This window comes from Sorex araneus, chromosome 2 (genome assembly GCF_027595985.1).
Source record: "Sorex araneus isolate mSorAra2 chromosome 2, mSorAra2.pri, whole genome shotgun sequence".
Lineage (NCBI taxonomy): Eukaryota > Metazoa > Chordata > Mammalia > Eulipotyphla > Soricidae > Sorex > Sorex araneus.
The window spans coordinates 153995581-154010075 of NC_073303.1; the positions used below are offsets into that span (position 1 = coordinate 153995581).

Sequence of the window (14495 nt, forward strand, 5' to 3'; positions counted from 1 at the left end):
TGATGTGGATTATGGGTTTATACTATTAAATAGAGAAAAGAATGACATCAATTAGACCCTCCATTCTTGTGCATGTAGCTGAAAGAAGTGATTATCTAAAAATGGTAAAGAACAGGTTCTAGTCATTTCATAAGACATAAAGTAATAGGGATCCTGTCAGAATCTTTAAGATAGTCAGACTTAGCAACTCAGCATATAGAACGTCCACTTCAACTTACAATTTACCCTCTCAGGGGAGAGCGCAAATGCAATTCCACACTACCACAAATTACACAGTCAAGTTTCCCATATTTGGGAAAATCACAGAGGTCAACACATGAGAAAGCAGTGGATAAGCCACACCCTGAGAAAACCACCTTTGTGATCATGGTGTCTTCCCTGCCAGGTAAGGATCAACTTGCATTTCAAACAGTGTAATTCTCTAGTATAAGTATGTTCCACACAATTTATGAAATATGCCATTTTCCCATTGTTTATCTACAACTGTGGTTTGCATTAATTTTAATGTTTTTAAATAATTTTATTTATTTAAAAAGCAATGATTTACAAGGTTGTTGATGATTTTTAAAAAATTTTTATTAGTGAATCGCCGTGAGGTACAGTTACAAACTTATGAACTTTCATGTTTGCATTTGGTTAACATACCTCCACCAGTGCCCATTCTCCTCCACCAATGTTCCCAGTATCCCTCCCACCACCCCCACCACCCCACCCTGCCTCTGCAGTAGGGCATTCCCTTTTCTTCTCTCTCCTGTTGGATGTTGTATTTTGCAATAGAGATATTGAGTGCCCTTCATGTTCGGTCTATAGTCTACTTTTGGTACTCAGCTTTCAACCCGAGTGGGTCCTCCCAACATTCTCTACTAGATGTTCCCTTCTCTATCTCTGCTGCCTTTTCCCCCAGCATGTGAGGCCACTTTCCAAGGTGTGGGTCAGACTTCCTGGTTCTTATCTCTTATCTTGGGTGTTAGTGTCCCATTCTGCTACTTTATATTCCATATATGAGTGTGATCTTTTTATGTCTGTCTCTTTCTTTCTGACTCCATACAAGTTTATCAGCATTTAGGTTAAACATTTTTTAAAGGGAAGGGAATGTGGCTCATATTAGTATTTAACACTATCTTTCAATGTATAACATGTGATTTGATTCCTGGCACTTCCCCCAAATGAAAATGTTATAAAAATTTTATAACTAATGTGCCTATAGGAGACAGTACAGAGATAGCACAGGAGTTTAGGAGCTTACTTTGCATGTGACAAACCTCAGTTCAATCCCTGTCACTACTCTTGATCCTGCAGGTACCAAAAAGAGTCACCTATGGGCAGACTCAGAGCCACGTGGGCCTTGAAGACTGCTTTGTATAGTCTAAAAGATAAATAAATAAAGCTAAAACTAATTAATTGAAATGATAACAGTATAATTCATTAATAATATTTAGAATAATTGTCATATATAGAGGGTTCACATGTAAAACAATGCAACATAATTATAATAAAGCAGTGTAGGTAAGGTGTACTTTTTAAATGCTTTGGACCTACCCTAATTTGTTAATATTAATTAGTTTGATATTAAACACATAAATATACTGACAAGATGTTTTTCTATTTAGGTAACAAAAAACAAACTATAATGTAGATATGATAGATAGATAGATAGATAGATAGATAGATAGATAGATAGATAGATAGATAGATACTCTATTGAAAATGATGTAAGATCATCTCTTCATTAGAAGTGGTAATTGCCACACTCTCAGTAACTCCCTGCAGTAACTCCCTGCACTCTGAGAAAGTTCACCCTAGAATAAAAAGAAGGAATAATTGGAAATAATAGAATATTGATACAATGGGCATTTTCTAAATTACTTCGAAACACATCACAAGAAATCAGTGTTCCCCAAAATAGAACTTGTAAAAAGGCTAAAAAGAGAGCCATTGAGGAGAGAATAAAATATCAAAACACTTTGGTAAAAGACCAGAATAAATTTAATAATCTAGAAAGGATGAATATTTAATGACTTTGGAATAACCAATGTGCCTCAGCTAGGTATAATTTTGTTTCAAATAAAGTCAGTCTTACAATGAAATTAAAATCTAGCATAGACCCTCTATACTGTTTTTAATATCTATTTACCTTCTCTATAGATATTACTTTTAGGATGAAATCTATCCATGTCTGTTGCCCAGCAGAATATATAATATGCATTGAGTACTACAATAAAATGCAGTGGCAACATCAGGATATGGCCAAGAATCAAGATGTTATAGAACACATTATGTTGTTGGTGAATCATAGTGATAAAATGAAGGTGATGAACTCTCAGACCGCCAGGTTCTAACTGCTTTGTAGTGGACCTATAGATGTTAGTACATATATTATTTTTTAGGGAATAAATAGAAATTTTTGTGAATAATAAATAATATTTTTTGTTTATTTTTTAATTGAATCACCATGAGTTACAAAGATTTCCTGTTTGCATTGCAGTCATACAATGAACCCATCCCTCCACCAGCGCACATTGTCCACCACCAATGTCCTCACTATCCCCCCCATGCCACCCCTCCCCCTTCCTTTATGGTAGATAATTTTCCCCAGACTCTCTACTTTGGGGCATTATATTTTGAGATATATATGTATGCATATATATATATATATATATTGAGAGGCTATCATGTTTGGTCCTTTATCTACTTTCAGCAAACATCTTCCATCCCAAGCAATCCCTCCAACCATCATTAACTTATTGATCCCTTAATATTTCAGCTGCCTTCTCCCCCAGCTCATGAGGCAGGTTTCTAACTATGGAGCAATATTCCTGGCACTTGTCTCTACTGTCCTTGGGTGTCAGTGTCATATGTTATTTCATATTCCACAAATAAGTACAGCCATTTTACATCTGTCCCTCTCTTTCTGACTCATTTCACTTAGTATGATACTCCCCATGACCGTTCACTTATAAGCGAACTTCATGCCTTCATTTTTCCTAATAGCTGCTTAGTGGAAATAGATAGTTTTTAAGGTGGAATTTTTCAGGGTTTTTAAAAATATTTTGTCTATTTATAAGTTGTACCTGAGCCTCCGCAGCCAAAGACCTTTGGATCCCAGCCACAGCCATGGTCAAGGCCCTTCTCCACATGTTCAGGCGAGCCTCACGCATGAAGGAACTGACAGAGGAACCCAGGTGTCTGGGACCCGGGGCTGAGATCTCCACGCATGCTCAGATCAGGACTGGGCCTCTTCCACCCAGATCCCCCATGTTCCAGTAGCTAGGCGGTCATACCCAGGGACTGCTCCCAGCACCGTGTAATCCCACAAGGGCCAACATCATGAGACTATAAAACAAAGCTCCCAGACATCTCACAGCTTAATTTTCCCTCTGGAAGAACCTGGCAAGCTACTGAGAGTTTCCTGCCCTCATGGGAGAGCCTCGCAAACTACCCATGGCATATTCATATGCCAAAAGCAGTAACAATGATGGGTCACATTCCCCTGACCCTGAAAGAGTCTCCAACGTGGCACCATTAGAAAGGATGAGTAAAAAGAGACTGCTAAAATCTCAGGGCTAGGATGAATGGAGATGTTACTGAGACTTCTCAAGAAATTCAATGATCAATGGGATAATGATGATGATGATGATGATGATGATGATGATGATGATACCTGAAAAAAGAGTCAGCAAGAGACTCAGTCCTGATTAGGAGAGATGTTTATAAAATCTAAATATTACTTAAAGGATATATACAAGATGGGATTTTGAAATAGTGCTTTCAAAAACTGGTCCAATATGCAGCCTGATCAATATAACAGCTGACATTAATAAAACCTAACCATGTCACGGAGAACACAACAGGACTTTCAGTGCTAAAGTTTTATAAATTGTTGTGGACCCCAAAAGATGGCAATGAGCATAGGGTTTAGTTATTTTTACTCCCAACTAAGGAGCTGATACATATATAATTAATCACTGTCATCCCATTGCTCATCAATTTTCTCAAGCGGGCACCAGTAATGGCTCCATTCTGAGATTTACTGTTACTGTTTTTGGCATATCAAATAACACAGGTAGCTTGCCAGGCTCTTCCATGGGGGCGAGATACTCTCGGTAGCTTGCCAGGCTCTCTGGGAGGGACAAAAACATCAAGCCTAGGTCAGCCATGTGCAAGGCAAGGCATATGCCCTACCGCTGTGCTATTGCTCTTAGATAAAATTGGCATTTATATATATATATATATGTGTATATATATACATAGATAGATATTTGGATACTTTAGTTATTTAACTACCAATTATTCCTTGTGCTTGTTTATTTCTATGCTACTTATGCAGTTTACTTGTACTCATAACTTTGATATCGTTAAAGATTTTAAATTTTAAATCATTAAAATATGATCTTAAGCACATTTCATAAGACTAGTATATTGAAAAACAACTTCTTAAAATGCTTAATATTGAGGTATAAAATACTATCTTCTATGCTTTCTTTCTTGTGTTAAATAAGAATAGTGAAAATTAACAAATTCAGAGCTTGTATCATATTCCGTCTGTGCTAATATCAGGATCATATTTTCAAATCTGCACAAACATAAAGCATGATTCGAAATAATCTATATAAGTTCTTAGCACTAAGCCTGACCCTTATTCAATAAATATTAATGTCTTTTTCATCTATTAAAATCTCAGGATTAAAGAGTCTTGTACAGGCTAGAAAACAGAATTGATTACTAGCCCTGATAAAATCGTTTACTTTTAAAAAATACTTAGGACTTATAGAGAAAACACTGAAACTTTATTGAAGTTTTACCTAGATCAAATCTACTCCACTGAGTGAGAGGAGTTTCAGTGGAAAATAAACAGGTGTGTTGTGAAAGAAAATGGAATTTACTCACTGGATCTCCAGAGGAATAATTTTATTCATGCCATTCCATATTTCACAAAGTATTTCAACTGTTTTTTTCTATTTGACATGCAAATTGTTTTCTGACTGTAGATCTTTGCTTACAGAGTCAGCCTATCTTGCCTTCACAACATTATCTTTGAAACTATCACTACTAGTATATTGAAAAATAACTTCTTAAAAATGCTTAATGTTGAGTTACAAAAACAATAGCTTCTATGGTTTCTTTCTTGTGTTAAATAAGAATAGTGAAAATTAACAAATTCCGAGCGTGTATCATATTCTGTCTGTTACCTTTGGAACATTATCTTTGAAACATTAGCAGGATGAAAGAAATAAAAATTAGGCAGCATTGGTGAAGAAGGATTTCTTCATTATAAATCTAGAGTCACAACTTCAGGAGGAATGGCTGTTGAAAATTTTTCTCACTGTATCCATGGCAGAGCCTGGCAAGTTACCAGTGACATATTCGACATGCCAAAAACAGTAACAAGTCTCACAATGGACACATTACTGGTGTCCGCTCAAACAAATCGATGAACAACGGGAGGACAGTGCTACAGTGAAAGTTCTTATTAAGAAAGATATGAGGGCAGAGAAGTATTTGTATGTGTTTGAGAGAGACTACAGACTTCTCTCCAGAATGGAAATATGCAAGCAAAGAAACAGAGACAAGCAAGTGAGATATGTGTTCAAAGAAGTTCATGGGATTCAAGAACATGCCTGAAGAATGCGGTTTTAATAACCATCATAAAACTATGATGTTTTATGGTGAATATATGGTGACCTATTCCCTTCTTGTTAGGTCCTTAATCCTTATTGATCTTACTGCTAGGGCCTATTTTATGCTCATTTATTCTATGACGGGTGTTGCCAAAACTTTCTGCCAGAGCCTTTTGAAGTTCTGGTGCATTTCCAGGTTGTTGTTTTTTTAACTAAATTGTACCCTGACTATTCACAATTTGTTAGAATATATTTAAAATATTCAAAATAATGCATAACTCATTAAAAAATTTAGTGTTTACAAGACATATTTATAAGATGCTTTCCCTAATATATTTTAAATAGTTTACATGGAATGTGTTTTCTCTATATAAAGATGTCATCAATGTTATTATTTCTGATTAAATGTTAGCCTTATTGTTCATTAGAGATTATTTTTTTAACTGAGCAGTCAGTACAGTTCTGCTAACCTCTATTCATGGTTTTCATAGTATTTGGCAGTATTCAAAATGTTTTGGAAACAGGGATAAGTACATACTTTAAAGCAATTCCCATGGAGAAATTCAGCATATTAGACAGTAGAGAAATGGAGCTTACTAGAGAAGGAGCCAGCTAGACTCAGCAGCATGCATGCACTTCAGGACAAATAAATCTTAATAAATTGGCTTCCTCTGAAGTTGTATTTCTAAGTCTGAGGAACATTTTCAAGCTTTCTCTTTAAATAAATGACTAATTGGTAGATAGGGAATGAATGGCTATTTGATTACCTTTAAAGAATGATAACATTATTAATTCAATATGTTATTACATATTCATTATATAACATATGTTTGCATTTTCCCCATGAAACTTTTAAAGAGTGGCAAGTTCATATTTCACATTAGGCCTTTTATTTGTCTTGTTAATATACTTGTTAAAACATAATGATTTGGAAAAATAAATGACTAATAACCACAGTTTATTACTATCACTCTTTCAGTTGCCAACTATTAAAAAAATAGTAATCCCAAGCTAACTTATGCAAAAAAAAAACGTGTGTCTTGCTTCATATGATTGAAACATTTTAGAGTACTTAAGTATGACTTGATAATCTTGAAAGAAACTCAAATGGTATTTTGTTTATACTTTTTATCATTTTTTTGTTATGTGTTGGCTTAATTTTCAGAATGCTTTTACTTCTGAAGTTAAAGGGTTATAGTAGATATAGTCTCACATTTTCTCATACTCAAAATCAGTAAAAAAGACATTGTTCTCTGTAGACCCTATAATTCTCTATTGGAGTTGAGACTTCCCATCACATCCCTGTATCTAGATTAATTTAGAAGGATCTGGTGTGTGTGTGTGTGTGTGTGTGTGTGTGTGTGTGTGTGTGGTGGCAGTGGTAGGCTAGAATTTATGGGGAAGGGGACTTGGGAGAAAGGGATCAAGAAATTTTCCTGTAGGCAGGAACTTTGCCCCTTATTTTCTAATGGATCCCTAGAATCTGCTATAACATTAGGTCCCTAGAAAAATATTTGATACATAAAGTTTAAGTTGATGGGAACTGGAAAGATGTTATAGTGGGTAGGGCAGTTGCCATTCATGTGACTGACCTGGGTTCAATCCCGGCCCTTCCAGATAGTCTCCAAGTCTGCCAAGAGTGAGTGATCCTTGAGCACAGAGACAGGTATAATACCTGAGCACTGCTGGGTGTGGCCCAAACACAAAAAAAATTGTGTGAAATGCCTTCATTCACTTACCAAATTATCATTATTTTGAATAACATGTTTATTTTAATTCTAGCAAGAATCTTAATTTTTTATTTTTTTCTTATCCATCCCTACTTTCAACTAAATTATTCCTTGGTATGTTACTCTGTTTTCTTTGTGCCACACCACCTTTCATTATAGTGCCTTCTTCTACAGAATCAATATGTTTTTAAGTGTCATATGGAATTTCATTAGGTATTTTTAAATTTTTGTCTATGACAATGAAAGAGAAGAAGCTGATAATAACAGAAAAGATTGTACTGGGAGATGGAGATGCTTCAAGGTGATTCACTAGCACCTGTATTCCTGAAAGCAAAGTCATAGGACTATCCCTATCACATAGATGAGAAAACTGAAGCTTGAAAAAATAAGTCATTTGTCAAATATTTCAATTGTAAGTAGATGAGCCATTCCAGAAAAAATATATGCATATTGATAAATGGCTTGTTCATTTGGTTGTCTATTTCTATTGGAGATCTTCATACTGTTATTTTTTTTCAAAGTTCTTATTATGTTCATTAGTGATCCTTTGAAAATTGACTTTTTCTCTAAAAGCGAAAATATATTCAAACATGTGTTTGCAAAGCAGAGCATGGGGAAGGGGGTTATTTAAAACATAAGTAAAAGTCTCCTCCATCCATTTTCTTATTTGGAAGTTATTTCATTAAGCAAGGTGCACATTCTCAAGGGAGCCTATTCCTGAACCTACTCACTATTCTTTTAACAAGCTTATGGGGAAATATATGAAAAATTACAACTACCACCAGTAAGCAGTGATTGTGAAGTTTTCCATTGAAGTAGATCTAATTTTCTGAATAAGAAGGTACTTTTAGTGAGAGAAATCCACATGTCCTCATGTTCTTTCCACTGTAGGGCATCATTAAATTTAATGGAGTAAGGATAAAAAAGACTAAAGGACCCATGGCTTTAGTCTTTAGTCACCAAGCCATCTTGCATTGGGGACTGGGCCTCCTCCACCCAGATTCCCAGTTTTCCAATAGCTTGGCAGTCACACCCACAAACTGCCTGTGAGACCCTCCCTCCCCCCATGTAATCTCATCAATGACCAAGATCCAGAAACTATAAAACAAAGCTCCCAGAAGAGAGCGATGCAGAATCTCACACGGCAGAGTGACAGAGCCTGGCTTATTCAATATGCCAAAGACAGTAACAATAATGGTCTTCATTCCCCTGACTCTGAACGTGACAGGACAAATGGAGATATTATTGGTGCCCACTTGAGCAAATCAATGAGCAACAGGTCAACAGGTGACAGGTGATATAAGCATAAAAAAGAATCCATTTTCTATGCTTACCCTATATTTTTTAACATATCACTGTCACTGTCATCCCATTGCTCATCAATTTGTTTGAGCAGGCACCAGTAACGTCTCTCATTGAGCGACTTATTGTTACTGTTTTTGGCATATTCAATGCGCACGTGTAGCTTGCCAGGCTCTGGCATGCGGGCTCCATACTCTCAGTAGCTTGCTGGGCTTTCCGAGAGGGGCGGAGGAATAGAACACGGGTTGGCTGCGTGAAAGGCAAAAGCCCAACCACTGTGCTATCGCTCCAGCCCTTTTAACATATATGTAGTAAAATTTTTTCTCACATTCAAATACTATATCATATTGTATTCCTACTATTTAGACATTGAAGGATGACAGTTTTAGGTGAATTTTACAACTACTTTTATGCAAATATTTAAGGCTTATAGCCAGAAACTACTATAAATCATGGAATTCATACATTAATTTCATTGATTTTTCAAATTCAACTAATTATCTGTTTTCCTTACTTATAAGTTATTAATAGTGGAAATGAAATTTATTCTTCTGCCTTCACATCTAACATTATTACCTTGATAATAACGAAGCAACATTGAAAATAAAACAAAACAAACAAACAAACAAAATCCCCTAGTATAGCAGGTAGGGGGCTTGCCTTGAAAACGGTTCATTGGGTTTGGTCCCTGGTGCCTTGTATGGTCCCCTGTATCAGCCAGGAGTTATCCTTGAGCTCATAGGCAGGAGAAAGCCCTGAGCCTTGCTGGGTGTGGCAACCCAGAAAACACAACAATCAAGCAAATAAATGAATAAGTAAATATATAGAACTAAAAATAGTAGCCTCTAAAAGTTATAACACATACTAATCCATTTATATTTTGATTTAACTTAATCTATTCACTTAAAATTATCAATTTATTTACATTCATGATTTAAAAATTATTTGTCTTTTTTTGCCCATTAAATTATTTACTTAAAAGAATCGAAAAATTCAAGGGATTTTGAAAGTTTATTCAATTCATGAGTTTAGCAAATAAAGGTGCAGAAATTATTTCTCTAAATAATAATTGCAAAATCTAACAAAATCCTTTGCCCTATAACTGCTCTGGAAACCTAAACAGATAACCAGAAGCATAAGTTCTAGATCTATGTTTTGTTTTGTACACTCTTCCTTTCAAAGTGTAAAAAACTAAAGCACGCCGAGGGGGGGCGAGTGCACTCGCGGGCTCTCCGGGCAGCTCTGTCTCACCACCCGCGTTCGGTGCTCTGGAACCTCAGTGTGTGGACTGGATCAGGACGGCCGGTGGTCAAGGACAGGCGAAGGAAGAACGAGGACCAAGCTGGTTGCTGATTAGTTACCGTTTATTCAATCTTCAAACTTTCTCATCTCCCGCACTCCCAGCTCCGGCCTCTCTCTGGATCTACTGCTCAACTGCTGCCTCTCTCTGGCTTCTCTCCCTCCTCCTACCTGTCTCTCCCCATCTCTCTCGGTGGATCTGGCCCTGTGGATCTGCCCCCGGAAACAAGATACAAAACCAAAACCGAAGGCTTCTTTGGGCTGAAAGCACTCGGATTTACATCCCAAAGACCAGGCTGGGCTGCAGCAAGAAATCTACCTGTCAACTACAAACTAGACAGCACCTGAAATTTACATCCCAAAGACTAGACTAGCACCTTAGATCTGCGGGTCAAAGATCAGCTAGGTTTCTGTGACAAAAGGTTTCTGACAAAACTCCAGAAGGCAGCTGGAAAAGGGGAAATATTCCAACACAAAGCATCAATTTAATAGTTTTGAACCTTAATTTTCTTTTATTTTTAAGTAGCAATAAAAATCTGATTGATTAATAAATTCTTTAAGATTATACAGATATAGTAAAATATTTGCAATAATATTTTAAGTCATAGGTTTGGCATATAATAAAGCATTTTAAGTATTAGAGGTAATATAAATATAGCACTGTAGCACTGTCATCCCGTTGATCATCGATTTGCTCTAGCGGGCACCAGTAATGTCTCCACTGTGAGACTTGTTGTTACTGTTTTTGGCATATCGAATATGCCACGGGGAACTTGCTAGTCTCTGCCATGTGGGCAGGATACTCTCGGTAGCTTGCCGGGCTTTTCGAGAGGGATGGAGGAATTGAACCTGGGTCAGCTGCTTTACAGAAATTTTATAATATTGTGCAAATAGTTACTTGGTTTTTTATTGAAAAAAATAGGTAGTTATCATGTTTGAAAGTAACTCAGTTACTTTCTTTCTTTAAATAAAATTCCATCAAAGGCTGGAGAGATAGCACAGTGGGTAGGATGTTTGCCTGGCACACAGCCAACCCAGGTTCAATTATTCCCAGAATCCCATATTGTCCCCTAAGTACCGCCAGGAGTAATTCCTGAGTGCAAAGCCAGGAATAACCCTGTGCATCACCAAGTGTGACCCAAAAAGAAAAAAAGAAAATTCTATCAGTATATTTAAGGATAGCATTTATCTAATCTACATACTAAAATGAATATAGTTAAAAATATATAACTGCCTCATTTTTTTCATTTGAGTAAAATCGAGTCCTAAAATTGAATTCTTGTCTTACAATAAGAAAAATCTACTAGGACGGCCAACTTGCATATTAATTTGTGTAGGTTCAAGCTTCATTATCAAAGACAACCATATAGTATACATTTGTTCATTACAGCTCTACATTTTAATAATCATTCTTTAAAAAATAATCATTTAGGGTAGCCACAGTACAGTGGTTAGGGTGTTTGCTTGGCACTATTACCCACCCACACAGAAACATCTCCAGATGTACCCCAATCTGCACCCCATGGTCTTTTCTAAAAATATTTTTAACATATTTTAGTGTAACCTATAGCTATTTTATATAATTGAGGATTTAAATTACTCTCTGGAAAATCCTCTCTATTTGACTGTCTCATCTCCCACTTACGGCCTTGTTCATGTCAGCCAAACTGCTTGTCAACATGCCATCAAGCTTCTAAATTAAGCCACCTGTCATTTCTATGTCCAAGTGCCTTTCTTTCTGTTCCTTAACTAATTACATTCTCTAAGAATAATATTTGAATCTTGCACTCCCATAAATGCCATTCCCACCAGCTTCCTTAAGAATGAGTATTTGAATTTTGTATATGCATTTTACTGCAATATGAGTCAGCACTTTTACATACTGACCAGTATGCATTATTGGCAGCATCTCTGGTATTTATTTCAAGAAAATAGGAGAAATCACTAATTTATTACTTTATTAAATTGTCTTCTATTTCACTGTCTGTGAATGTATTAACTTATGCACTGAACCGGTTTTTCTGTCAATATATGCTTTTTTCTGATATTACTCCTCCCAACCAATATATGTGAAAAAGAAATGTGTTCCTTGTCCTTGAACATATTGTTAAAAATGAAATTCTTATCCCTTGAATACCACCAGGTATGACCACAAACCCATCAAAACAATTTTTAATTTTCTTCTGTCATTAAGAATACAATTTTGCTCTAAAATTAAGAAATGAATTTTGGAACGTGTTCCTATGTAATATTCAAAAAATGGAAAACAAATGGTGAATGGGTCTATCACATGTAGTAAAGATCAGAACCGTGAATTTCCCCTGAGCGTTGAAAAATTGAGAGGCACAGTAAATAAATGGTTTCCAAGCAGACTCTGAAATTACTTTTCTTGAGTCAGAATTTTGCCTCTTGTACTTACTAGCAGTTTCACCTTGAACTGACTGATGGACTTATTTTCCTTGTCTGTATAAGATGGTCCTAAAAGTATATCCCTTTCAGGATTGTTTTTCATATTAAATCAGTTATTTTATGTAACACACTAAGAACAAGCAAGGTTTTGGGTACTTAGTAATGTCAGCAGCTGATATTAATGAGAAAAATGGAAGGATAAATGAGACTAAAAATGAATCCACTCATTCTGTTGAGGTATGTTATTTAACATAACTGTCACTGTTATCCCGTTGCTCATTGATTTTTTTCGAGCGGGCACCAGTAACATCTTTCATTGTGAGACTTATTATTACTGTTTTTGGCATATCAAATATGCTATAAGTAGCTTGCCAGGCTCTGCCGTGCGGGCGTGATACTCTTGGTAGCTTGCCAGGCTCTCTGAAGAGGGGTGGAGGAATGGAACGTGGGTCGGCCACGTGAAAGGCCCTACCACTGAGCTATCGCTCCAGCCCATGTTATTTAACATACCAATGCAAATAATAACAAAGGATAGCTTACAAGATGGAAAATATGCCCAATAAATAGAAAAATAGTTTTATAATAACAGACTAACTTGACAATAACTACACACTGAAAATGATAACCCACTTGACAAAAGGTAACAAATATACTATAAATTGTAGGCATAAGATATGCCAATAAAGCAGCTCCTGAGGAAATATTATTGCCCTATGAGAAGGAAAAATGGCACAAAACATTGCAACTTCTCAGTTAGTCCATTTCAACTTCCTTCTTAAGTACATTTCCTGAGACTTTGAAAGGTCAAAGACCAAGGGCACCTGCTAAATGTATGAAGTGTTGACATATTCCTTGGGGGCAAAGCTGCAAACGCAGCATGATCTCTAAAATCCATAGAAAGTTGCATGTTTGTGAGGTTGATCAAACAACACTTGGTTATTTTGAAGGACTCATGCAAAGAGAGGCTGAATTGCAGATACTTCACAGTATATTAAAATTTATTCTGGGGTAGGAATCGCTTGGGTGTGGTTGTGTATATGCTTTGCATTGTGAGGCTGGGCTGCTTATTGGCATCACATGGCTCATATGCCCCTCTGGGGATGGTTTTGGTGACACGTCTGCACCACTAGTGTGGACAACATGACTAAGAAAGAAAATAATCTAATTGGGGAGGGATGGTATGGATGTAGCTCAATGGTAGGATGCATGTTTTGCCTGAGGTTGGATCCTTGGCACGGAAACCATTCTAATGATAAAATATTATTGTTTCTACATTATTTAAATATTTGATCACACTTTACTATAATTAGCAATTATCTCAGATATACAGAAATTATGCAATAAAAGGTATACATTTTAATTGGACTGATTATTCTAACTGGTCCCCTGACACAGTAGTTTAACAGCCCATTTAGTTTAAAGATATTTTAGTTTAGATACTTTAGGTTAAAGAGATGCTATTTTACACACACCCATGTGCATCCACATGCACCCTCTACCCCCAACACACACACACACACACACACTCATGTATACACACAGAAAAACCTTTGAACCTTTTGTTTATGGGCCTAAGTACAGTGGGTTAGAACTTGCCTTACATGAGTCATATCTTGTTTCAGTCCTTGGCACCCCATGTGTCCTCCAATTGCACAGGAGTAATCTTTGACTACAAACATAGGGGTAAGCCCTAAACACAGCCAGCAACAACAACAGTTGTTGTTGTAGTCCAACAACAAACAAACACTTAGTTTTCCCTTATACTCACAACAGATACACACACATCACATATATATCTTAGAATACATTAAAATATTACTCAGAATATGTCACTTGTCACTTGTCATCCTCTTGATCTTTGATTTGCTTGACTGGATGCCAGTAATGTCTCCATTCGTCCCTGTCGCATGCTAGTGTAGCCCAATGGTATTTGCTTGCTCTAGGAACATGAAGAGCTTCAAGCCATTTGTTCATGGTTTTGAAGAAGAAGTCTGACCATCTCATAGGTGGGCGGTCACACGGTCTTATGACATCCTGTGAAATCCAGTTGGTAACAGCTCTAGTCCAGCAGGTTGTCTCTAAATTGTATTATGTGTCCAGCACATCTGATTTTCTACACCTCGGCAAACGAGACAGT

At 36.5% G+C, this 14495-nt stretch overlaps 1 non-coding gene across 1 annotated transcript; it reads right to left on the reverse strand.

Moving 5' to 3' along the window:
- Positions 1 to 231: 231 nt before the first annotated feature.
- On the reverse strand, positions 232 to 393 carry LOC129402636 (U1 spliceosomal RNA). Its single transcript, XR_008628748.1, has one exon. It is a non-coding gene; the product is annotated as a U1 spliceosomal RNA (small nuclear RNA).
- Between the last annotated feature and the right edge of the window lie 14102 nt (positions 394 to 14495).